This window comes from Triticum urartu, chromosome 1 (assembly GCF_003073215.2).
Source record: "Triticum urartu cultivar G1812 chromosome 1, Tu2.1, whole genome shotgun sequence".
NCBI lineage: Eukaryota > Viridiplantae > Streptophyta > Magnoliopsida > Poales > Poaceae > Triticum > Triticum urartu.
The window spans coordinates 303,856,592-303,883,358 of record NC_053022.1 but is presented as its reverse complement, the minus strand read 5'-3'; the positions used below and the strand labels follow the sequence as shown (position 1 = coordinate 303,883,358).

Here is a 26,767-nt window from a genome sequence, read left to right as displayed (position 1 = left end):
ACAGCGTGCATGAACTTGCAGAGATGATTGAACTAGTATGGTATACATGGACATGTTTCTCTTCAGTCCAGATAATGTTCATTTCGCTTTGTTGTTGAAGCACCAGTTCTCCTTCGTCAACTTTAAATAAGGGCAGAGTGGAGTGATTAACCTTGTACAATCCAACAACCATGGAAAGGATGCAACGATGTGACAAGATATAGATGTGGTGATTTAAGTGCTATCATGTCACTGGTTGGCATCAATTGCGGTGAGCACTCGACTACTTTGCCCAAGAACATGCTAGTTCAATTGCAACCAACAATCAGTGACCTTTAAATCAAACCATGAAAACTCTCTTTATTTTTACGTTGTTTGGTAATATGATCTATGTTCTCTATACAACTGCTGAGGGTGACCCCGTAAAAGAATGAGAGAAGTTACTCGTCTGCAGTATATATCCTCTTAGTATGGAGAAATCCGGCAAGAAATACAACTCAGAAGGCATGAGCATCTGCGCAGATGTTTTATATGCTTAGTTGACCAATTGTCCTGTCGCGCATGCAGACCCATCATCATCAAAAAACATTACTGGGAATTGAGGCACACGACCACTTGAATAAATACCGACTGCTCATTCTTATCCCTGATCAACTCTGAATTTTGTGGACAAGCTTGAGCTTGACATTGACCTTTGTGGTTTTGGGCGTGTGCAAGTTTCCACGTTGGATTTGTGGCAGCTGATCATTTAATGCCATTCGATGGGTTCTGCATTTTTGCTAGTTTTTCCCTTTGGTCGACCATTATGTTTGGCATTTTTACCCGTCAGAAACTTCAGTGCATGCTCGAGCGTAATCTTCTTTGGGTCTTGAGTCTGTAATCAGCCATTTTCAAGGCATTGTTAGACTTGCAATGAGAACATCCAAATTGAGAACTGTACAATTGTAACTGCGTATTTCTATTAAAGTTTCTTCGTAACCAGTTGACAACAATGCCGCAAACATCAGAATCTCATTTCGTATGGTTTCTGGTATTTAACAACACCAACACGTACCTTTGGCACTGGAGCAAGGGTTCCCCTGTGCCGGATACTAAATCCAGCTTTAGAATGTGTCATAAGTACTCGATGCTCGTCATCAGGATGTTTTCCCTGTTGGCAAAGATATCATCATGATGTAACTGAACAACACGTACAAAAATCTAACATTATAGAAAAGAATACCAGAATTTTTGGATACTGCAATAGCTCAATTGCATCTTTGATAGTGATAGAGTCAACATCTTTGACCTTGAAAGTTAGATATCTGCAATAAGTTTCTGGAAAGACAATTTGAAACGGTAATGATTAGTTAATTACCTCAGAAAGAGGAGCTCTTTTCTGAGATGCCCCTTTCCGATCCTCTCCAACCTGGATGTAGTAACCATAAGGACCTTGTTTCAAGAAGACCTGTAGAACGAGCAAAACTGTTGTACACACTTCCTACCTGAAAAATAAATAAAGCCAGATGCCATATAGACTGAAAGAAAAAAGACCTTTTCACTTGTATCAGGCATGACACCAAGTAACCTAGGTTCAAAAGACCTTGGAATTTGCTCGGAGGTTTCATTTTCATCATCTTCATCTGATAATGTGCGAGCGATGTACCTATCATAATTAGTTTAGCCATTAGGTATGATTGGTAGTGTCCCCGTAAAAAAAAAGATGATAGTCAATTATAATCAAGAAACTGCAGTGGAAATTACAACTTGTAACAATAGAGAACAAGGGTTACTGCAGAGATCAAGCTCCAACTTCAAGGCATTTAATGTTCATGAGTAGGGATAACAAGATCATACTTGCACTTCGGATGTCGATCACAGCCTATAAAATAGCCTTCTCCATACCTACTAACTTTAAATCTGAGGGTTCCTTCAGAACAACTGCAGATATTCAGCAAACAGTTAAGTAGTATCAAGAAAGAAACATGGTTAATGCATCGCATAATAGGGTAACATCCTAGTTCGCAAAAAAAAAAATAAAAAAAATAGGGTAACATCCTAGGTTTCCCCTGCCAACTTAATATGGACGAACTGTGCAAACATCTACGTTTGGGAAATGGCAAGTATTAAAAATTAGACTTCCTAAACAGGATTAAATACTCCCTCCGTCCCATAATATAAGATCGTTCAAGCTATGTTAGCTTGAAAAACGATCTTATATTGTGGGACGGAGGGAGTAAATTATTCAAGTATAATTATGGCATGCCTTACCTAGGGCAAATCCTACTGTCGGTGTCAAGGTCAGGAAAGAGGATAGGACAGAATTTCTCTTCAAGCATTCTCTCTACCTGCAAAAGTGGGTGATTCAAATGTAGATTCAAATTTCAGTTAGTGATCTAAACACTCTTATATTTCCTTACGGAGGGAGTACTTAAGTAACTGCGGGATGATAAGATAGCAACTTATTTGCTACACTAACAATGATCTATCAAAAGGACTAGATCTGCATAATTATCCATTATAGCATGCTACAATGGATGGGATGATGATGAGAAACAATAGAGAGGAGGAAAAGAAAAAGGAAATCAGAAGACAAATCCATTTGACTACTCCTAGGTAATTCTGCCCTAGTCTAATTATTTGTTTGTCTTAGCTTTAGCTACTGTTTCGGGGGAGACATGAGATCTCACATGTGAACTCGTGAGATCAACCCCAAAAAATCATATTTAGACGTTCCGAAAAAATCTGAAATTATTTGATAACATCCATGTGGGGTATGTCTACAACTCCGGAAAAAATCAGCTCGAAACTCGATGTAAATTTAGAGATTCAAAAAAGACAAATTCGAATGTGAATAGTGGCAGCTTTAGGTGAGTAGTAGTTTGACGTTATTCACATCTGATTTTGTCTTTTTTGTTTCTATTAATGTAAGTCGAATTAGGAGCTGAAACTTTTTGAGGTTGTACATCAAACATTGATGTGTGCCTACAAAAAATTGAGAATGTTTGAACATGTATTTTCAAAAAAATACATCTCATTGATCTCACCTAATGTGAGATCTCACACAAGTCTAATCCCTGTTTTCTAGGGTCTTCTAGCTGTGAGTATAATCCTAAATCTTAAGTAACATTTTCTAGAGTGTTCTAGAGTCCTCACCTCTAGTTCATAACCAGCCTATGTACCCCACTACCTATAAGAGACTTGATGTTTTTATCCAAGATCTTGGACTAGATCTTGTGCTCTAGGAGTTTTGGATTGAACTCCTGCTGCCATATCGGCCTATATCGCCTCTAGAGCGATATCTAGCGCAGCACATTGAAGTAGTTCCTTCAACGTAAGTGTTGTCCATTTTGTAGCAGCAAGGTGGAGTTCAATCCCAGCCAGCCTCCTCAACCTTGCGCTACTTCAGATGAGCTCAGGTGGGATTCAACATCCTATTGGAGGTGCAACAATCCCATCTAGGACTAGTATGCTATTTAGCTGGGGGATCAGTGAGCTGGTTACATCTTACTTTGTTCATCTATAAGCCTGTTCCGAAAATATTATAGCGAGAACTGCAAAAAAGGGTAATTAGGTAATACATACAAAATTTTGTTTGAATAAGAATAAGGGCTCTAGAACTGTGTTTTAGTTGGGTGATAGCAGCCTTTCAAGCAATAATGACAAACTATCCATCCAAAATAAGATATATCCGCAGATGTAAGAGAATTGTCATAGCCCACAACTTATCATTTGTCCCTGGAAGAAATGCAAAACTTGCTAGTTTCAGATGATATGTCAAACAAAAGCTGGTTTGACTATGAGATAGTAAAACTTGGGAGTAATAACCACATGCGAGATGTAGTTGTTTACGTGAAAAACCTTCTGGGTGCAAGGGTACAGATATTTTCCAAGGAACCACACAAAAAAAATTACCTTTCTGACATCCCACTGCCTAGCATCTCCGCAATATTTGCTGAATCGTTCCCAGTAATCTTTCAGGAGACCCTTCCATTCAGTTGACCCAGCAGAGACATTGTCTAGCTGTTAATGAACCAGAAAAAGGAACATTAACAGGATTATTACAACAACTGAATTCCTCATATGCCTAGTTACTTGCTGTTAACAAAAGAAAGAAAAATCTTCATATTACCACGTTTCCTATTCAGACATCAGCGTAGTTCTCATCTTTAAGGAAAAGGGTTATCCAGTTGAGGATCATAGCCTTATGGCAGATTTATATATTGACTCTGTACCCTCGGTTCTATTATGAATTTACAATTAATATCTTTAAGGAAAAGGGCTATCTGGTACTCTGTTTGGGAAACCATGTAAAGTTTCAAACCTGTAAATCACATAGCCCAATATTCTACTGAGCACCAATAAAACCAGTGTATATATTCGTATTTCTTTCCCTAGTAAATGTTGTTTGGATAAAAGGTATTTAGTTTGCTTGCTGGGAATCCTGAGCTAAACACAGAACTAAGTGAGCTCAGACATGATTACAGGAACAGGGAGATGAATAGAAGTTTCAGTATTCAACACACAACATAATCTGGTCAACCTAACAAGAGCTCCAATATCTGAATCACAAATTTGGTAACCTAAAATCTTAATATCACAAGCGATCAAGATGCTCAATTGAGTAGCACATCTGACAATTATAACACCGCAGATCTTGCTGGGGAGGCCAAGCATGGAGAAGCTGTGGAGGGAGTTGTCCGTGAGAGGCGTGGATAGAGAAGACATGAGCAGATCAGGCGAGTAGAGGAGGCGGGCAGTGAAGGAGGCTCGTACGGCAACAGAGGAAGGGTGGAGGAGCAGCTCGGTGCCGCCGGTAAGACAAGGGGAAGGGTTGTGCTAGACCAATTAGGAGCGCATGGAGCCATTGACAAGCTGGAGAAGCAACTAAGGAGGAGAGCTCGTGGCGGCCGGCATCACCCCGCATGTGGTGGTCGGTGCTCGCGTCTCACTCTGACATGATATTTGTTCTATTGAAATCCGAACCAGCCTACCAAATTATTACTTTCCGGGCGTCGAGGAATACGACGTATTGGGGTTGGACCAAAACAGGGGATCCAAACGAATTTTGAAAGTTCTGAGCTAATTTATTCATAGGCCTGTAATTTACACCTGTATTAAGATCAAAACTGGGCTTCCATACGGGCTTTAAGAATCATAGGCTTAGGGTAGAATTCCATCTTGACTCTGTACCCTTGATTCCACTATGATCATTGATCAAAACTTCTAAGAAAGGATAAATAGTGATGCAGACGCTGTCATGGTCATGGACTTACCCAGCCAAGCTCAGTACGAGACTGCACAAGGAATGGGAACTACCCCACTGGACTGGGCTATGCTTGCATGTCTTCATATTTGGATTTGTTGTTAGAATAATCCGAGGCACGTCGTCAATCATCCGAGGACCAAACAATCACACAAGGCACGACACCGAGATTTGTTAACGAGGTTCACCAAACTCGGCTACATCCTCAGGGCCTGACTATGGGCGCTCCTTCCCGTGACACCAGCACAACACCGAGATTTGTTGTTAGAATAATCCGAGGCACGTCGTCAATCATCCGAGGACCAAACAATCACACGAGGCACAACACCGAGATTTGTTAACGAGGTTCACCAAACTCGGCTACATCCCCAGGGCCTGACTACGGGCGCTCCTTCCCGTGACACCATCACAATACCGCAGACCGGCCACCCGAGCACCGGCACACGCTGCTGGCTCCCCCAGTGTGCCTGTGCTATTATGGTGGCGTAGGTTACATCGTGTGTCTATCATTGCATTATATAGGAGGCCGAGGATACAAGTGCCCTATTAGGACACGACTCCTACCTTATCTAGACACAGTACAACTTAGAGTCCAGATGTAACCTACCTTGTAGACAATATTCGGCACAACTCCAAAAAACTCCACCTTGGCGAATATTCTCCACCATCTTGAATCCGTCTATGTGTCAAACTTCCATGTACATTGGACTTAAGCTTATCCATGAGTACAACTGCTACTTCTAGACTCCATGTGACTCCACCTACAACTGTAGTCCCTTCTTTTGTTGATCACAGTCAACACTCGAGCAAAATTTTGTTCCTCTTTACTCTACTTTGTGCTCCCAACTTCCTGAGTATCCGTTCAACACCATCACACACTGATCATTGATCTGCATGAAAGTGAACAACTCACTTATTACATGCCACACATAAGAGTAACCTGAACTCAACATCCTCGCTCTTTTTCGACCGCCTGTCTAAAACTTGAAGGAATTTCACTGTTGCTTGTAGTCATCCCGAGTCAAATTCGTAGTTGTCTCACCACATGCCTGACCAGCAGAGCCGTGGTCCGTCTCCATGTCCCGTGCATACTGCACACCTCGCCGCTATTAGCCTATTACCGCATAGAGCCTCTGCTATCTCGTCGAGTCTCAAGGGTCGCAAACCCACACCACTCAACCCCCACTGCAGAGTACCACTGATCATCACTGACCGATGACGAGTTTCACTTTTTCATCGGACCACTAGGCTCTAGTCTGAACCATGTGTCTCTCGCTTTTCCCGTTCAATAGGCTTCGACTCTCTGTCAACTTACATCGTAGCCCCTCAATCAGCACCAAGTGGAATCCCCTGTCGAACTCCAGCTCCACCTTCAACATAACTCCATGGTAGATGATCAGTCCACCCCGTGCCCCGTCGACTTCAAGCTCTCATGCATACGCCGTCTTGAATCAACCCCGCGCTATAGTCTTGTCGAAGCCACACAAGCCCTCGGACATGTGCCACATGTTTCCACGCCCATAAGTCGATCACCATGAGCATCACGATTCCTATGTCGTCTTCGCTGAAGGTGGAGCTGGAATAATCCGAGGCATGTTGTCAATCATCAGAGGACCAAACAATCACACGAGGCACAACACCGAGATTTGTTAACAAGGTTCACCAAACTCGTCTACATCCCCGGGGGCCGACTACGGGCACTCCTCCCCGTGACACCATCACAATACCGCACACCGGCCACCCAGGCACCGACACACGCCGCCAGCTCCCCCTGTGTGCCTGTGCTATTATGTTGGCATAGGTTACATCATGTGTCTACCCTCACATTATATAGGAGGCGTAGGATACAAGTGCCCTATTAGGACACGACTCGTACCTTATCTAGACACAATACAACTCAGAGTCCAACTGTGACCTACCTTGTACGCAATATTCGACACAACTCCAACATTTGTTAGATGCATATCTTCACATCTGGTTAGTTTGGATACGGTATTATCTTTAGTTGATTTGTCGCGCTAGATATCCTTGTCAGGTGGCTGCCAATATAAGCATGATATTACCATCTATTTTCATCAAGTAATAAATAACAAAGTCTTGCCAAATCCCTAAAGTCCACCGTTGGTCTCTCCCTTGGCTGGCTATTCTAGATCTCTTCACCCAAGCTGTGACCACCATCTAGAGTCATTCTACCCCAAGTCGCTACTGCTGACCTCCCTCTTTACATGTTTACCACCAATGATAAACCAGGTTTATGATAGGCACTCTGCTGGAAGTGTAGAAAATTGATCCAGAAGAAATGATTATCCTCATTTGTTGGTTATAAAAATTCTGAAGATGTCATTCATCAGAAAATTCATGGAATAATTTGTAGTCGAGGTTTCAACAGATTGCCATGATCTAGTGCCAAAGGGTTTGTACAGACCCCCAACACCAACATCAACACCACACACACACACACACACACACACACATGCAAGGAGGCTTATTGACCGATTTGGATATCTCCCAAGTTTTTTCGTATTGTATTTCCATTGTAAATTGTGATGAAAAGCCTTTTCTCCTTCTAAACAATTCATTTGATAGTAACCTGCCTTCAGTTATGATTTTAGTGGAACTCCACTGTGCAGATTCATATTGTTTAAATGGACGAACAGGGTTGCACATCTCCAGATGGCCAACATTGGGTAGAGGGATTTAATTTATTGTACAACTACCAGTCAGTTTTTTTATGGCTACTTGCCACAACCAGTTTTCCCATAATGGATTCAGAATCACAATTCCTAAATTATTCTGCAGCCATAATGCTGAGGTAACAACAGGACAAAAGCCCAAAACTACTCAATTTTGCATATTTTGAACCAGTTACACATTTCTAAATAATATTGATAATAGTATTATTTAAAACAACAGGAAAAATGAACACGGTATAACCGTTCTTTTCAAAGTATGTGGATCTAACTTCCTACTGAAATCAACTTGCAGCTTTCCAGGAATTTCATATTATCCTAAACCACTAGCTAAGCTGGTTTCTGAAACCATAGCAAAGAACATGCACACAAAAATGTACAGATAAGCTACAGGCTGAAAAAAAATTAGTACCTCCGTCTCCATGTTAGCAGTAAAGCTGTAATCGGCAATCTCAGAGAAAAGATGTGAAAGAAATGCTGAGACCTGAAAAACAGATGGTGTTGAGCATGTGTAAAAATTAGACATAGAAAGCTGAAATCTCATACACAAGAAAACTGAAATAGTGCAACCTCAGCTAGGTGAACTGAAAGAACGCCTTAAAACACAGGCTAAAGCAATATGCAAAAAAAATTAAACAGCAGAAAAATGAAATAACAGGTGAAGTGTACTTGGGCATTTGCAAAACCATGAAATGTACAGCGTTGTAAGGACATCATTTCATCTTGATAAGAGACATGAGAAAGAGTAATAAAGGTACAATTACAAAGATGATGAGTTGGTACAATGCATACAAATGCACTGGCAGTGCAGACAATGTAACAAAAACAATGCACGTAACTGTCAGACATTATTTCTGAGCAAGTCAACATAATGGAATTTCAGATGGCATCACGACAGAAGTTGTTTTGACAGGATCTTTGCAGAAGGGTGAAGATGGCATCAGGAACAAGGATATACCATTCGACCGCGGAATTCAGGGTGCAGAACACGACTTTTTACTGTCACGTATTTCCGGTCCTGGATGGCACAAGTATGGCAAAAACTCTTATCCATTAGCACAAGTAGTTGCTAATTATAATGAATGAAGAAAGTACCGCCAATGGTAATTAATGGAACTACAAATTTGGCATATGGTGAATTCATAAGACCTCGCAACTGCTGGTCTCGGCCATGTGTTACTGTTATCAAAACATGATACTTGTATTTAGCATGGAGAAAACTGTAAACTAACCAGTTGTGCATACTAGTAACCACCCGGGAGAGAGACCTGTTAATCTGTACTAGAAATCAATTGAGTACGCCAGGTTTCAGAAAACCGAACCCATGTTGCAGACCACTAAAAAAGTCAACTTTCCCAGCAATCCAAAAGTCAACTGTGACATGCATTGCTAAGTTACCGCATGTCACGTGTGAGCTTTGTGGCATGTGGCCATGTGCAGCACTCGAGGGCAATTACATGAACCAACTAACCCAAAGATGTCATTCAGCATTAACGTGTTCACGAGACTTGACTCAGGAATCATCAGATATACTAGAAATAGCTAAACGGACATTCAAGAAAGGGAATGGGATGTATTTTTCACATAACAATAGATAGCACGTTAAGCTACCTGCAACACCCTCATTATAGAGGCGTACGTAGATGGCCTTCCGATTCCAAGTTCCTCCATCTTTTTAATCTGGCATTACAAGGCACGCTGTGAAAATCATAGGTTATAGAACAAACCAATACTAAGGAACCCTTCTTATTTCAGGCATGTGCAATTACAAGAGGAATACCAAGTGAAAAATCCAAACCGTAGGTTATTACTGACCAATGCACCCTCAGAATAACGGGACGGAGGTTTAGTAAAGTGCTGTTCAAGATTCACGTTAATGGGAGACACCAAATCCTTCATCTGAGAAAAAGGACATATGCTATGACATAGTTCAATGATGGCCAGCAATCTGTGGTCACATGAAGAAAAAAATGGGTACAGAAAGGGAATATCAGAGGCCAATCAGCAACTGCTAACCTCTAATTTGGACAAGGCCTCGAAATTATCCTGATGTGCAGTTTCTCCTTCGGGGTTTTCACTGGACCCAGTTGCTTCAGTGTCCTACAAGCAACACATTCTCATTATTTGGTTCTGTAAGCTCATAAAACTGAACACTGGGCACACAGTCATTTTACAAAACACAACCATCTTCTATCCATGTGAAAGCTTAACTATTCACTCCTTAGGGGTTGTTTGGATAACGGGTATTTAGGAAGCTAGTTTTCCTCGATCTCGTTTAGCACCGCAATAAACCCATAGTAATAACGGGTATTTAGGAACAAAGTTAGGTATTTAGGAAGCTAGTTCCCCCCACCCATGTCCACAAAAAGCCAAATCTACAAATGGGTTCAAGGCCTTCTTAATCCAAACATGATTTTCTATGAGTGCATACCTAACTGAATTATATATAAACAAAACCGGTTTTCCAGAAAATCTTCTTAAAACAAGGTTTACTAAAACTGGTAGGTACTACGTACTTGCTATCCAAACAACCACTTACGGAAAACTAGAAGCTAACGCATAACAGTAAAAATTAGAGATGCTGATGAATCGGCAGAAATTCACGCTTCCAGCAAAGGCAGGAAATGGGACATCCTGTGGTGAAAAATACATGACAATCTACGGGGTATTACATGATTACGTACAACACAAAACACACTATAAAGCAATTTTAATATAGATAAGCTATTCAGTAGATTTACTAGTGAAAACAAGGCATATTTTATTCCCATACATAAGAATACAGAATGCAAAAAGATCAACATTGCATCAGTTGAAGATAAACCTTCAAGCAAGTTCAGTAGAAAAAATCAATAACGTACAGTATTGTTTGTATACTTCACAAATGCACACCATAAATGAGTCGAAACTTCCCCGCAAAAAATGAGTTAGGACATGTTGAATTTGTAGAGGATGTCAAACTAACCAGGAAGAACCAGCTGAAAATGGCCAGTTTTCATAACAGGCCAAAGCCCGGTTTGTCAAAAACAAGACCAGTTGAGAGTTGAGACCATTAAGCACACCCTGATATGCATCCTATGCAGAATAGGTGTATTAGTATTATCATTGTTGCATAAAATGGCTGTTAGATTTAGTTTGGCCCTGATATCCTAAATTATATCCACATCCAACTGAGAACATATTGTCTTCTATGTTCATATCCTAAAAGAATAAAGTGGTGGATCAGACAGATTGTATTTGAGCCATGTCACCCCTAATACACACATACATATATATGCAGAGTTATGAATAGGGTTTGTGGTGGGAACTGGGAAGAGAGGGACAAGGGAAAAGGGAAAAACTCCCTAATTCTGGTTAATTCAACTGAATGGATGCCTCGCGTTTCGAAGAGGGGTAGAAGACCTAACAACTTCAAGTAACAAGAGAAAGGAATCTGGTCATATCTTAAATAATTCGCTTAAGGTCCGTGAAATTAAACAAGGAATCTAATCACATTTATATCTTGCAGCAGGCACTGGGCACCTCCTTTGATGTTGATGTGGACCAGCTCACATTGTAACAGATACAGACCAAATTAAGGTTACAGAGATGATAAAGATGAACACAATTATGCAATCATCCTCATCCCTTGAAACATGAAATGATATCATGAGTGAGATGAATACAACATATTTCCTACTAAATCTACTCATGGGCTGGCCAAAGTAGCATAAAGGAAAGTGGAGAATGCTACTGTCATGTGGGGCCAGCCCTATAGGCGCAAGGGACCTGCACGGGCCGGCCCTGCACCTGCCTAAAAATATGTCCTAGTTTAATTATAGTTTTTTTTAGATTAGGAGTCTAGGTATTAGTTGGAAAGGTTTAGTCCCGTAGAAGGTTACCCTGCCAACACCCAATTGTAATAGGAGTCTGTAATCTGGTCTTGTAATTAGGCTATATATAGCCAGCCCTTGGATCAATAAACGCAAGCAGAAAATAACCTACAACCTCACCTCCTTGCTCCTGCGCCACGGCGCCCCTCCTCAACCCCCTTCTCCAACCATAGGCCGGCGAGGGCCTCGCCCTCGTCCTCCTACAACCCACGACTACAACCTGCGCGGCAATCAGCCAGGCCGTGACAACTTGGTATCAGCTTCCTCGTCGATCCCAGCGGCCATGTCTCCGCCACCGCCGCTGGTGCCCCTGCCGCAAACCCTAGCAGACCTCGCGACCAAACAGCACGAGGATCATGAGGCCGTGGTCGCCACTTTGAACAGCCTCTCGGAGGAGAACCACACCGCTCGGACAGAGCGCGCCGAGGACCGCGCCACCCACCAGTCCATCACCGAGACGCTCAAAACCCTCCAGGGCCAGCTGGCGGACATATCACAGCAGCAACGTGCACAGAACCTGGCCCTCCTTCGGCTGGAAGGCAAGGGCACGCCTCAATTGGGTTACCGGGCTCCTGCGGCCCTCAAATGCGTCGTCCCACACCGGGGGCCCAGCCGATCTGGCGGATCGGGCTCCGCGCCTCTACAAGATTGATTTTCCCCTCTTTGACGGGGCCAGCGATCCGCGACCATGGCTGACACGCTGCAATCTCTTCTTCCTCGGGCAGCGAACGCCGGAGTCGGATAAGACGTGGCTCGCCTCATACCATCTCACCGATGTCGCCGCATTATGGTATGGCCACCTCGAGACTAAGCTGGGCCAGCGGCCATCCTGGACCGAGTTTCAAAAACTGATAGCCAACCACTTCGGACCGCCGACCCGCGCCAACCCCTTTGGCGAGCTGATCTCCACCCACCGCTCCGGCACCGTGGCGGAATACTCCAAGCGCTTTCTAGAGAATCTTTCTTGGGTGGGCCCCATTGCTGACGACGATGAGCGGGATATCTTCACCAACAACTTGGGCGAACCTATGAAAACTCAGGTCGAGATGCTGAAACCGGCGACTTTGGACGCGGCTATGGACTTAGCAATCTCCTTTGAGCACCTCAATATTGTCACCAGCACCGCGGCCACCCCGGACCGGCCCAGCCGTCCACTCCGCCCCATGGCCGCACCTACTCCGGCCTTACCGGACTCCTGCAACCCCACGCACGCGCTCGTCTTTAAAAGACTCACGCCCGCCGAGATGGATGAACGGCGCGCTAAGGGTCTCTGCTTCTATTGTGACGAGAAGTTCGCGTGGGGCCATCGCTGCAAACAACTGTTCTACATTCAATCCGCCTACGCCGAAGAGGAGCAGTTTGAGGACTTCCAGGAGGCACAAATCTCACTCTTGGCTGTCACAGGAATTCCCACCAGCGACACAATGCAGGTCACTCTTCGCATCGCGGACCGTGACTTGGTCGCCTTGCTTGATTCAGGCAGCACTCATAACTTCATCCACGAAGAGCTGGCCACCATCGTCGGGCTGCCTTTCTCCTCCAATAGTCGCTTGGGAGTCACGGTCGCTAATGGCGATAAGGTGACCTGTCGGGGACTCCTTCAGCAGGCTGCGATCACCATTGACAAGGAGCGTTTCGTTGTTGATCTGCATGCCATTCCATTGGGCGGGTTTGACATCGTCCTCGGTACACGATTCCTCAAAACTCTTGGGCCAATTCTCTGGGATTTCACTACGCAGTGGATGTCGTTTTGGCACTCGAATCACCATGTGGAGTGGTCGGGCCTCGGCTCCCTTGGACGGCCTGCCCACCTACATGCGTGCGAAGGCAAGGACCTTCTGGACAGCCCGCTGGCCACTTTCACCGATGTATTCGCCGACCCCCAGGGCCTGCCGCCGCAGCGCGCACATGACCATCATATTCATCTTAATCCCGGGGCACTGCCGGTTGCTGTCCGTCCCTACCGCTACCCAACGATTCAAAAAGATGAACTGGAGCGCCAATGTTCAGAGATGCTAGTTCGCGGTCTGATCCGTCCTAGTTCTTCTGCATTTTCATCCCCCGTTCTACTCGTCAGAAAGGCCGACGGGACTTGGCGTTTCTGTATCAACTACCGTGGTCTCAACCTTGTCACCATCAAGGACAAGTTTCCAATTCCCGTTGTCGATGAACTTCTGGATGAACTCAAGGGCGCCCGCTTTTTCACCAAACTGGATCTTCGGTCGGATTACCACCAGGTTCGGATGGCCCCTGAGGATATCCACAAGACGGCATTCCGCACACATGAGGGCCTCTTTGAGTTTGTGGTGATGGCAAGGATTACGAGTCGACGAGTCGTTCCGAGGTTGAGACTCATAGACTAATCGGACTAGTCTTAGACTAGTGCTGGACTAGTCGACATAGTACTGTAGTACTCAACTACTAATACATAGTAGCAGTATGGAGTAGTATGTAGTAAACTGTACAGCACATTACAGGCCAGCAGTGCTAGCCAACACTAGTCAGGCCCAGCCCAGCCCAGCGCCACACAACACGCCCCCACCAGCTGGCCCATTTGGGCCCAAGTGGCTAGCCTATACTTAACTCACGTCCCAGCCACTGGAACCCTAAGATCCCAATCGATCCCAACTCAGCCGCCAGTGCCAACACGCACGGGAGCACATGCGCGTGCCCCGCGCCTCCGGCCGCTTCCGCCGGCGAGCTCGCCGACCACCGCCGTGCCTCCTCCCTCTCCCTCCCTCCCTCTCTCTCTCTCTCTCTCTCTCTCTCTCTCTCTCTCTCTCTCTCTCTCTCTCTCTCTCTCTCTCTCGTCTCAGGGCCGCGCTCGCCTACGGGTCATGGCCACGGCCGCCGCTCGAGCACGAGCTCCAGCCGACGGCCGCGCCTCGCTGTGACATCCGCCGTCCCGGCGATGAGTGGCGGCGGCCTCGTCCAGCAAGCTCATTTATACCTCCAAAATTTTGAGTCGCTCGACTCGATTTGGTCGACTAGCCCAAACTAGTCGTCGACTAGTCCATCCACGGCTCGACTCGGTCTGCTAGTCTACACGAGAAATGCAGTCGACACTCACTTTGCGACTCGTCGACTAGTCGAGCGACTAGTCTAGACTAGTCGAGCGACTAGTCTAGACTAGTCGTTCGACTCGTAATCGTTGGGTGATGGCCTTTGATTTGACAAATGCCCCAGCGACGTTCCAAGCACTCATGAACGACGTCCTCCGTCCCTACCTTCGTCGGTTTGTGCTTGTGTTCTTCGATGATATCTTGATCTACAGCTCGTCCTGGTCGGGTCACCTACGTCATGTCAAGCTCGTTTTGGAGGTTGTGCGCACACATCAACTGTTTCTCAAGCGCTCCAAGTGTTCCTTTGGGGAGGAAACCATGGGTTATCTGGGACACGTCATTTTCGTTGCAGGAGTTGCCATGGACAGCGACAAGGTTCTAGCCGTGGTAGACTGGCCGGTTCCGCGCACCGTCCGCGCTGTGCGTGGTTTCTTAGGACTGGCAGGATACTACCGCAAGTTCATCCGGGATTTTGGCACCATTGCAGTTCCCCTCACAGTGCTCCTCAAGAAAGATGGATTTCTTTGGACGCCTGCAGCGACTATCGCCTTGAAGCCCTTGATAGCAGTATATTCGTGCTTGTCAGGTTTGTCAACGCAACAAGACGGAGCAGCTTCATCCAGCCGGCTTATTGCAGCCCTTGACAGTGCCATCTCGTGTCTGGGAAGACATCTCCATGGATTTCATTGAGGCACTTCCGAAGGTGGGCGGCAAAAGTGTGATATTGACCGTCGTGGACCGTTTCTCCAAGTATGCGCATTTCATCCCATTGGCGCATCCGAACACTGCGGAGTCCGTTGCTAAGGCCTTCTTCTCCAACATTGTCCGACTTCATGGGTTTCCCACATCCATCGTTTCGGACAGGGATGTGGTTTTCACTTCGGGTTTTTGGAAGGCTCTGTTTGCCGCCGCGAGGACGCGCTTGCACATGAGTTTGGCCTTCCATCCGCAGTCTGATGGACAATCTGAGGCCGTCAATCGCGTCATCACCATGTACCTTCGTTGCATAACTGGGGATCGCCCCCGGCAGTGGCTCTAATGGTTGCCTTGGGCGGAGTACTGCTACAACACTTCGTACCACTCAGCGTTGAAGGACACTCCTTTCCGGGTGGTTTATGGACGGGATCCCCCCTCATTGCGGGACTACACGCTGGGCGAGATTCGCCATCAGGCGGTGGAACGGCAGATCCTCGACCGCGATCAGTTCTTACTTGACATCCGTGAGCGTCTCCTTCAGGCAGCACAACAATACAAGCATTACTATGATGATAAGCATCGGGCCCTTTCTTTTGATGTTGGAGAGTGGGTTTGGCTCCGTCTTCAGCACCAGCTGGCAGCATTCCTTGGAGTAGGCGCCAAAGGGAAATTGGCTCCCAAATATTATGGGCCTTTCAAAGTCCTTGCTAAAATCGATACAGTTGCTTACCGTTTGGAGCTGCCCCCACGCGCCCGCATTCACAATGTCTTCCATGTCGGGGTCCTGAAGAAGTACCATGGTCCACCGCTGGAAGTTCCGCCGATGCTTCCACCTCTGTTTCAGGGTCGAGTACATCCAACCCCTGTCCAAGCATTGCGTGCTCGTATTGCTCGCGGTGTCCAGCAGGTGCTCATTCACTGGGAGGGCCAGCCGCGTCTGCTGCTTCATGGGAGGATGTTACAACCTTCCGCGAACGTTATCCAAGCTTCCAGCTCGAGGACGAGCTGTTTCAGAATGGAGGGGGAGATGTCATGTGGGGCCAGCCCTATAGGCGCAAGAGACCTGCACGGGCCGGCCCTGCACCTGCCTAAAAATATGTCCTAGTTTAATTATAGTTTTTTTTAGATTAGGAGTCTGGGTATTAGTTGGAAAGGTTTAGTCCCGTAGAAGGTTACCCTGCCAACAACCAATTGTAATAGGAGTCTGTAATCTGGTCTTGTAATATTTTCTTACCTGGGCAAACATAAGTAACAGAAGATCAAGAAGCCTAGATACTTACCTCATAGACAGCTTGGTACCCCTTGAAGTCAAGCCTTGACGCAGATGAATGAAAAATCATGTCTCCTTCAGGATTACCAATACCAACTTGTATCTACAATGCAATTATTAAAGTGCACACAGAGTAAGAAAATAAGCATTGGATTTTACAGGATATATAAAATAATGAAAATCCAAAACAAAAAGGTAGAACTTAGCATGTCTTGAAGTTGCGTAGCAAAGAAAATGGAAGTCATTTTCATTAACTACCAAGGCATCAAATATATATATTTAGCACACAACCAGAATTCTGTTTGAAGAGCCACAACAAATGGGATGAAATCTCTCACGCCTAAGTTATAACAAATTCTAATAGTTAGATGCCTCATCATCATGTTCTCGTACTCAACCATATCATATACAACTAATCTCAAAAGATGACCACCACATTTATTCTTACACTTCGCATACATGCCGGTAGATTGTAATTCCTCTGTTTCACCACACTTATCCATTTTATTGAGAAATGCCAATTCAGAATGTTAAAATAGCCGGATTCTCTCCTGTTTTACCATTATTTAAAAAATAAGAAAGGTTCACGGGTAAAGTATTTCGCTTAATATGGCCATCGGCCAGCTTTCCAGCTTTCCATGCTTACTTGGTTTTGTTCATAAGATTGCTAGGCGACAGTTGTGGAACAGATGGCTTAGCTGGTAACGAAAAAACAGACCGATAGACAAAGAAATATCAGTACATTTAGGCAAAATGTTCTGTCATAAACACAGGGCTGCCTCATTCATCTACAGAAAAGAGTTGAACATAGGTTTGCTAGATTAGATGTCAACTTACAAATCCCTCTTAATTCTATACCTGTCATAATTTCTATAGACAGATGAGGAGTTTTCTAAACCAACAGTGCTGCACCAACGAATATAACATACAAATATGAGCAGCAAGCTACCTATACACTGCAAACTTGTTGAATTCATATTTCCTTTAAACTGGAAACATGTGTTATTCATGGTTTTTAATGAGGAAAGAGAAGGAGGGTGATTGGCATATTTTTTGCAGTCTCGAATCTCAAAACATGTGCACAGTTAGATTCTTTGGTCTAGCTGAGCCAAGGTTCAGTAAATTATTACTGTCGACAATATAGCTTTGTAAAAATACACATAGTAGCCAGCCAGCCCAAAGATTGGAGTAATAAACAACAGATAAACATGAAGTAAAACAGTAACCCACCAGCTCAGTCCTTGAAGCTTCCATTTGGCAAGCCATTGTTCTTCTCCATATTAGAGTGTACAGTTTCAAAGAATCCTCATCAAGTATTCCAATCAAAGATGCTGAAAGAGATACCATGATAGTCATAGAACTATAAATGGAAAACAAGAAACCAAAACTATAATGCTTAAATATAAATATGCAAGTAAGAAAAAGAGATGCTACAGAAGATTTGGCAAAACGAAAGAAACATTAGCAACTCCTAATTCTGAAAATGAAAAACACATTCAGGTACTCTTTCAGCCCTAGAGCGCATGACTTCATGTATAACCATCGTTCATCATGAATGTGTCAATTCTAAAGCATGTTCACAACAGATGGCAAAACCCTGCTAATTACAAATCAAGAGGCGACATAAAGAAGGTTATGGTAGATGTGGAACAGCGAGTACATGAGAACTTACAATTAGCTAGTAAACAACACCCAACATGCCATTCAAATACATAATATATATATCACCTCTGGATTCGTAATGAACTAGTAAACAACACTCAGCCCAGCACCAAATCCTGCAGAAGAAAGCCATAGGGAAGAGAGAAGGGTGGGTAGAAGGAGCTAGGGTTTAGGCTGTCAGTGTCGTAATGGAGGGAGGGTGCAGGTGTCTAGCTCAATGGTCCCTAGAATCCTACGACTCTCTCACCCTTGGTTATCTATTTTTGATAGTCTCTTTTGGATGTATTCCTCACCCAACAGCGGCCCTCCATCACCCAGTGCCATTGTACTTCCAAATCTCCTTGTCCCAATTCTCTCCATGGGAACAAATGAGAAATGTTTAAAAGGATTAAACAGCCAGAGAAAGGACAATAAGTAAAGGAAACACCTTTAGTTAATACATAATACAACCTCCGTTAGGAAATAACTGACATGGTTTTAGTTCAAATTTGAACTTTGAACTAAAACCACGTCAGTTATTTCCGAACGGAGGGAGTAATAAGAACTTTCGCAACCAAAGCTTGCAATGGCCATGAACTGTCAAATAGTCTATACATGAAATCTGCAACTCACAAGCCACTAGCACATACCCAGTATGTTTCTCAAAACCATCAATGGTAAATAGAAACTTGGGAAATGAGTATGTGATAATAACAACCCCCACCCCCCCCCACCCCCCCCACCCCCACACACACACAGAAAAAACACATACCCAAAAATGATTTACGGTAGTGCAACATCGTTAATAAACACAGAACTACAGGTGGGTTTATTACATGGCAACCTCCTTATGCTGGTGGGCCTTATGGCTTCATGGGCCTCTTGAGCATTTTTCACCTTCTTCAAGTACTTCCTAATATCCTCTGATGCATATTGCTCACCATACCTAGAACAAATACTTGTTAGCAAGAATGGAAGCCCCAGGTGACATACTCATAAACAGGAAGGTAACATGTTGAACTCCCAAGATACTGATTCTCTCAAACTAGCTTCCAAAGAATAAGATTAGACAGGAAAAGAAACAAACTCATAAAAATGATACCAGAAAGCTCTCCAGCCATTCCATCAAACATAGTACATACAAAACAATTGAAGGGTTGTAAATATTTAGTGATATCAAATATTGTGTCTCACAATATCCAATCCCATAAATCCTGACAATGAGAAAGAAATAAGCAGAACTGCAAACTGCCATTTTGCTGAAATTAATCACTGGAGCACTAATCAGATTATTTGGCATAATGGAACTGATCAATTAAACATGAAACAAGATAGATTAGCAGTCCAGAACAAACTTAGTAACACAAACTTGACAAAATATTCCAGTAGAGTATACCTTTGTTTCACTAACGAACGAATATCTTCTGCAGCTCCATGAGAAATCTTCAATGGAAAGGACAGCATAAACAAATAAGGCAACAGTTTCAGGCTATTAAAATGAGTACCGCATAACAATCAACTATCACTGATAACTGACAAGAAATTCTCAAATCAAGGAATAGAAAGTAATATCTTTCATGCACGCAACACAATTAAGATTTTGTAGCCAAATCTAGTATTTGAGTTAATGCTCATATATACACATGATGTGTTTCATGTAACTGAAGTTGCCTTAAATTTAAAATTACACCGAGATCACTTGGGCGGGAATGGATGCACAATCTCACCGCTGAAGTTCAAGTCATCACCACTTGAAAAATTCATGCATATATTTCTGTATTAAAATGCACATGAGTTCCTTCTACATGTTCGTTTGTGATATTATTACTACTGTAGCTAACCCAGGGTCCTAGAAATATACATGAATGGAACTAAATAATGAGAACAGAAAGTCAAAATATAATAGAGCAGACAGTTTATTTGGAATAGCAATAAGGACTTATAGAACTCCATTTTCTTGATCAGATGTTTGAGCTGATATACTAAGTTTTTTCTTCTACTAAGCAAAAGTATCCAGATTTTGGCCATAGCATCAAGCTGGCCTCTCTACTCGAAAAACTTTTCAGCTTCCGCCTTCCTATCCAAGGATGAGTATTGTCACTGTGTCAGCATGAGCCTTCCTATCCAAGGATGAGTATTGTCACTGTGTCAGCATCAGATTCAAGCAAGAACCTAGATCATCCCACTCTATAATCTCTCTCCTTTATCTGAGTGTCAAACCCCTCAAAGTCAGCGCCATGTGGAATCTTTCTCTACAGTTCACTTGTATATAGAGTGACCAATTTGATGGTTTTTTTTGTGAATGCACCAACTTTAACCAACAACCACAGATCACAGATAAGAGACCAAGAGTATGTTTTACCTGACCTACAGATACATTTATAAACAGAAAGACTACTTTGGCAATCAACTAAAAGTAGAATGAACGTACATGAAACCCATCTGTTCTGAGGTAAGTTATTAATCCTGTTGCTTGTTCTGACGAAAGATTCATCCCTTCATAAAGCTTCTGGGCTACCTGCAGTCACATAGTGAACCATATGAGTCAAAAGGTCACTACATGTAAATGACAGTATTATAATAGTAAAGCTATGCATCTAAGTTCTTATTAAGTAGAAACAACCTTCATGGCGTGCCCTGCACCAAAATGTAGTTTGTTTGCTGCATCTTGCTGAAGGCTGGATGTTATATATGGCATCGGAGGATTCTTGTGAATTTTGGTTCTCTGAACACCTCTTACTTCAAATTGGCAAGAATAAATCCTCTTTTCTAGAGCTCGTGCTTCTTCTTGAGAGCTTATAGAAAGCTGATCCAACTTTTTTGAATTGAGATGCTTTATCCAGGATGTAAGACATATGCCTTTTGAAGAATCTGAACACTGGGTTTCAAATTCAGTATCAACAGTCCAATATTCCTGTGGGCTAAACTTTTCTATTTCAGTCTCCCGATCACAAACAAGCGCCAAAGCTGCAGACTGGACTCGTCCAGCGGACTGACAACCAGGCAACTTCCTCCATAAAAGTGGTGATATGGCGAACCCAATCAAATAATCAAGGGAACGGCGTGCAAGATAAGCATTAACTAAGTCCATATCAATATATCTTTTATGTGCCAAGCAATTGCTTCACCTTCACGGTCAGGGTCAGAAGCGAGAATCAAATTTTCTGCTCTGGAGATAAGAAATAAGCAACAATAACAGAAGACAATCAGCAACAACTTCATAAAGCAGGGGAACTCAACATGGAAACTTGCACCAGCACAAGACATATACAAGAAAGAATTAACTCGAACACATGTATGACACTTGCTATAAGCGGAAGGCAGATCTAGAGAAAAAAGGTTCAACTAATTAACGGATACTCAGATGTAGCAATGAAGAAAATACTCACAGAATTCAGAATTTAATTGAAGCTCCGGTTGAAACCAATTTAATCAGCTATGTGAAATATGCAAAAGATTAAAACAAATAGAAGTAAATGAACAACCAAGACCGTAACTTGGTAATGGAGCGTCTATTACGTAAGTATACAGTTAAATAGTTCAGTTGATACATTTTCACAGAACATGTATGGGTCTAATAGAGATGTCTTCATCCGCTAGTGATGTGCAGGTATAGTATGCCAACATACACCTGGTGATAGTGACATTCGCATACGAGAATATAGGCATAGGATACTTGACACAAAATTATCTACAAGGACAGCTTAACAACAAAAATCTGCATATGAGATGAATCAACCATCACCAACACCATACTGTTGTTATAGTTTCTGTCTATGTGTCCTTGAAAAGCCATCAAGTTTAGATAGAACATAATAAATCTAGGAGACATGGTACTGTTTATCACTCTGTGCACACTTCACGGACAATCTAACTTATACTCAAAGGTGAGTGGCGCATGGATCCAAAAGGTATTAGTACTCACAACATTGCATTACGTCCAATAAAGATTACAAACTACAAGTTGTAAAACAGAAACCAAGACGACTATCATGTGTTCACCCAATTAAGCCTTGCAGAAAGTGACAAGGATATGGACAAATGGTATTGCATGGAATACAAGTTTTTAGAGACAAAGATATGACTCATACCGTAAAAGTAACAAAGTATGTGAATTTGTCTTACCTTCCCAGCAACTAATGCATAGCAAACCTATATGCCAAGAACGAAATTTGAACAACGTTACTGATAACCAGCCTATAAAACATACCCTTTCAATGCAACTCCAATGCTTTTAAGGCATGTCCAGGCACCATTAGGCACCTCCCATACCATGCTGAAGTCATCCTCAGGGCGGACAGATCTTGACCTTCGAGCTAGATCTCTCACATGACCATAGCTGGGTAATACTTCGTACATGTCCCCAAGGTATTGTTGAATAACTTTTGCTTTTGTAACTGATTCAACAACAATAACTGATTTAGCTACGGGGGGGTACAGAGGTACAAGTGGCCTCCTCTCACTACCAGAAGCATCAACAGTGGTCTTCATGTAATTATTGGCTTCGGCAGCTGCAATAGCAGCAGATTCCTTTGCTTCCAAAGATTTCTTCGAACTGGTTACTGTTTTTCTCTCTTTGGAACTACCAACCCCTTTCTTTGATTTAGATGTGTCGGCCTTCTTTTCTTCTTGCTTCACACTTGCTTTCTCAGTTGTATTTGCTGCTGTTTTACTAGTTTTAGTAGAACTGCTCTTTTTCTTGGTAAATACTTTCTTTTCTTTCACATCTATGCTAACTTCTTTTTTGCTGCCTCCAGAATTTTTATTCTTCGCAATGTCCTTTTTAGTACCTGTACCACTCTCACTGCACTTGCTCGTAGATGTGGAAGCCTCATCAGCGATGGTGCTGCATGCAGCTAGTGTGCTTTGGCGTCTCTCAGATCTATGGAAGTACCTATGGGCAGCACCCCCATCTTCCCTATTTATATTTGGATTGATAAATGAGCTCTTATTGCTAATGAGAAACCTTAACTTTTTACCATATGCAGTTGAGAAGAACCGTGAATTAACACTATTGGTAGCCTTTAAAGGAACTCCACAGACATCTGCTTTTCTGGAACTTACAAAACTGTGATAACCCGGGAGCCCAGTAGTAAAAAAGACACTACTTTTAAGCTGTAGGGCGAGCTGAGAGCTAGTTCTTAGAGACATTTTCCTTATTGAACTATTCCTCACTGCAACTCCACACATTCGACAAGGAAGGAAAGGTGAATAAGGCATGAAGGTGCATGAATATCACTGGGAAAGCTGCAAAGGTAACACATAAACAATATTTAGAGAGTTAGAGAGCGAGCATAAAATCCTCATACGATCAATCTTGTTTTGACAAGATGATGGAAAAAACAAACGCAAAGCAAAATTGTGATACAAGGGAAAAAGCATTCTCATTTTGTTAGTGGCATCCTAAAATGCACCGATACGGATACGTATATCCGTATTGGGCCAGTAGGGATACATAAATTCGCCATTTTGGAAAAGCTTCAATACGGGGATACGTTTTACTATTTTTTTAGTTCACAAAAAAAAGAGTATATAAGCTAGGTACATCAGATTACCTTTTTGTTTGCTCTCCTGAGGATGCCGAAGCAGCTCCAAGCCTCTCCAATTGACAATGTTGATGCCGTGTTCCAACTCCAAATTCCAAAGGGATAGAATTAGGGTGTGTTAGATTGAACTGCGGATTCTGAAAAGGCAACTGTGAGCTGTGAGCTGTGAGAAAGCTGCTGTGAGCTGAGAACTATGAAAAGGCTGGAAATTGTTTGATTGAAACAACTGTGAAATTGTAGTTTTGGCATGAATTATTTGTAATGCCCCTCAGGGCTGAAAGAATATTTATGTGCTAATTGACCGTAAAGCAGTGGTTTGAGCATTGTTAGGCATTTCAACGACCATTTTGGAAAGGAAAATTAGACAATATAGACAATTCACGGCTAAGATATAGGAAATTCAACGACTATTTTGTAATGTTGCATACGTATAATTATTATTACTAAAGACATGGACTATATGGAACACATATGGTTCACATGATGATGGCCTTCATCAACATAGCTAACCTATCTTGCTCTCGCAAAACACGCATCGGCTATCCTACTATGAATATTGTTCAAGATATCTTCATTCTCCTCCTCTTGAACAGGATCCGCTTGTGTTGGTGACACCCCCTTTGGTAGCGCTGGGAAGTACATACACATGCAATTCAATACCTTCCTAGCGTATATATTGACACAGAAGTTAATTTTAACTTCAAACCCAGAAAATGAAGCCATGTGTAACATTGCTAGTGAGGTTGACTAGGTGAAAACCCAAAGAATGGTTGGCTTGTGTAACATGAAACACGTAATTGCAGGAGAAATTGTATGAATAAACAAGAAACCAACAATTTGTCTTGTGTGCACAGTAGCACGATCTGAGCAAAAATACAGAAAGGTTTGCAGCATGGCATAACAGGAAAGGTGGAACCTGGAGATCAATCAGCTAACATGCAAAAGGAGAAACAATCACTTTAAATGGTAATATTTTAGGTCTGACTGTCAAAACCAACAACAACAATACCACTAGTAGTACTAATGTGTTAACCAATTTCGGCCACTATAACCAAGACAAAACCCCTGCTCTCTCGAATTGCATGTTACTGCTAAGCTTTGATTTCAGGTCAAGAGGGTGCAGATAAAACAACTTAATCTTTTCCTTCTCATATATCGCCAGTCATTGCATATTCCACTGCTAATGTGTTTCAACCAAAACATTTTCTCATCTGAAAAAAAAAACTAAACATTTGCCCCTACAAGCATTAGCACAAACACCTATCAAGCAAAATCCTTTCACATGTGAACTTGAACATGCACCGGAAAAATCACGCAGCAAGTACTCATCAAGAAATAGTCGTCATTATATTCTCAGAAGATCCAGTCTACGCAAGTACTCGCCAATACAAAAATCAGGAAAAAAAATCGAACAAACATAGGATGCAAGAGGAAGGAGGGAGGGGGGACGAGGGAAGAGGGAGGGAGGGAGTGAGAACGAAGGAAAGGTGGCTACCTGCCTATGGACTGGTCGGCGGCGTTGTTGGGAGGGAGCGGCGGAAGGAGGGGCTGCTGGGCTCCTGTGCCGGCGGCGAGGCAGCGGAGGCTTCGGCTGGCTGGGCGCCGCAACGGAGGGCCGGCAGTGGTGGCGGCGGGTGTCAGGACCCAAATGCACAGCGTCCAGTTCGTCAGAAACAGGGGATAAAGCGTAACCATGCAGGGGAGAAGGCGTATTATGGATCGTTATGTTCATCTCACGGCAGAGCGTCGCATCCAAAAGGTCCAGCTAGTCTTCGGCAAAGTGACCTTACTGTTTTATTTCAACAATAAAAACCTGAAGAAGTCCAGTATACAAAAGAAGTTGATCCCCACTATAGTATATTTTTTTCACGAAGAATCATGGTAGTACAACAAACACTAGAAATAATGAAATTATATCTAGATTCGTAGACCATCTAGCGACGACTACAAGCACTCAAGCGAGCCGAAGCGCCACAGTCATTGCCCCTCCTCGCTAGAGCAGGGCAAACATTGTTGTAGTAGACAGTCGGGAAGCCGTCGTGCGAAGGCCCCATAGGACCAGCGCACCAGAACAACAACCACCGCCGTTGAAGAGTAACATAGATCGGAAGGATCCAACTTGAAGACACACGAACGTAGACGAACCACAACAAGATCCGAGCAAATCCACCAATGACAGATCTACTGAAGACACACCTCCACACGCACACTGACGATGCTAAACGCACCACCGAAACGGGGACTTGACAGGGAGAACCTTATTCCATCTTCAGAAAGCCGCCGATGTCTCATCTTCCTGAGAAGGACACAAACCCTAACAAAACTCGAAGGTACATCTAAAGATGGAGCCCTCCTGCCGGCAAGGGCCTGTATCCACCGTGCCGTCATGGCCCTAAGGCCACCGGAGACGAGGCAGGCCAGCGGGGGAGCTGGTGGGAGACAAAGAAAACCTAGCCTTTTTCGTAGTCACTTTTTCGTGTCGCGTAGAAAAGGAAAATGCATCTATGTGCATGTTAAGATTCGCAAACAAAAAAAAGAATTCATAGTTACTTTTTCATGTCGCGTAAAAAAAGTCTTACGCGAGATCAATAGAGGTTGAAATATATCTATCTCTTTTGAGCGACCTCTTTTAGGCACCCAGATTTGTACTGGGAATAAAGGATTTGTAGTCCCATGCCGCTAAAAAAATTGAGTGGGGATATGTAAGTTTTGTTTTATTTTTCTTAGGATTTGCTTCGCCGGCGAGGTGGTGCCGACGATGACGTA

The 26,767-nt window shown here is 43.3% G+C and overlaps 1 pseudogene; it reads right to left on the bottom strand.

The window, feature by feature from the left end:
* Positions 1-319: 319 nt before the first annotated feature.
* LOC125509027 lies at positions 320-25,698 on the bottom strand (annotated as a pseudogene).
* Positions 25,699-26,767: the final 1,069 nt, after the last annotated feature.